We start from the raw sequence: 1497 nt of genomic DNA on the forward strand, positions 1-1497 counted from the left end.
GACTTGATTATTGAGTTACTGAGTGTGTTAGTAGTCTGTTACAGTGGCTGACTTGATTATTGAGTTACTGAGTGTGTTAGTAGTCTGTTACAGTGGCTGACTTGATTATTGAGTTACCGAGTGTGTTAGTAGTCTGTTACAGTGGCAGACTTGACTATTGAGTTACTGTGTTAGTAGTCTGTTACAGTCGCAGACTTGATTATTGAGTTACTGAGTGTGTTAGTAGTCTGTTACAGTGGCTGACTTGATTATTGAGTTACCGAGTGTGTTAGTAGTCTGTTACAGCTTTATTATTTACTTGGTTTACTGAAACAAGTATAACCTACATAAAGATTTATTATTTACTTGGTTTACTGTAACAAGTTTAACCTACATAAAGATTTATTATTTACTTGGTTTACTGTATCAAGTATAACCTACATAAAGATTTATTATTCACTTGGTTTACTGTAACAAGTTTAACCTACATAAAGATTTATTATTTACTTGGTTTACTGTAACAAGTTTAATTAACCTACATAAAGATTTATTATTTACTTGATTTACTGTAACAAGTTTAATTAACCTACATAAAGATTTATTATTTACTTGGTTTACTGTAACAAGTATAACCTACATGGAGATTTATTATTTACTTGGTTTACAGTAACAAGTTTAATTAACCTACATGGAGATTTATTATTTACTTGGTTTACTGTAACAAGTTTAATTAACCTACATATATATATATTAGTTATTTGGTTCACTGTAACAAGTTTAATTAACCTACATAATGATTTATTATTTACTTGTTATGCTTATATAGTTATAGCACAGCTACTTATCGTATTTAACGTTTTCGACATTCTTCTCATGAAGCACCTATTTCGTAACAGACCTCCATCATATTAGCATGCTGATTGTTCTTCGCATAATGCCTTTTGATCTCACAAATTAGAACCCCCCACCCCTTCAAACATTCTGCGTACGGGCCTACAAACACTTACTAAGTTCAGCGTTTGAACAGAAACTAAAGGATGATTATTTATATTGTAGGAGGCTTTTAGGTAAGGTTTTTCTTATGGTGGGTTTTAAAATATATCGTGTTTTTATACCAATGTTTCTTGATTGTTTTGTGAACCGTTGTCATTGCATGGTATACTATCTGAATAATATAATCTTTAAGTACAACAATATAATAAGCTTGTATTTTCTATTCGGTGTTATGGCGGCTTTTTTGTTGGCTGGACTCTTTTGGATTATTCGGTAAAACATACCGAAAAGTCCATTCCACTTACTGTTAACAAAATCGTTTCATTTCTTCGACTTACAAGTTCTACAAATTGTTAATGTTCCGAGTAAATATCAATAAATGTCGTTAAACAAAAACACAAACCATACAGCAGTGGACTTATTACTAACACACTCAGTCACTCAATAATCACATCAGCCACTGTAACAGACTACTAACACACTCGGTAACTCAATAATCAAGTCAGCCACTTTATGTAGGTTAAA

This window comes from Limulus polyphemus, unplaced genomic scaffold, assembly GCF_000517525.1.
Source record: "Limulus polyphemus unplaced genomic scaffold, Limulus_polyphemus-2.1.2 Scaffold8546, whole genome shotgun sequence".
NCBI classification, from domain to species: domain Eukaryota; kingdom Metazoa; phylum Arthropoda; class Merostomata; order Xiphosura; family Limulidae; genus Limulus; species Limulus polyphemus.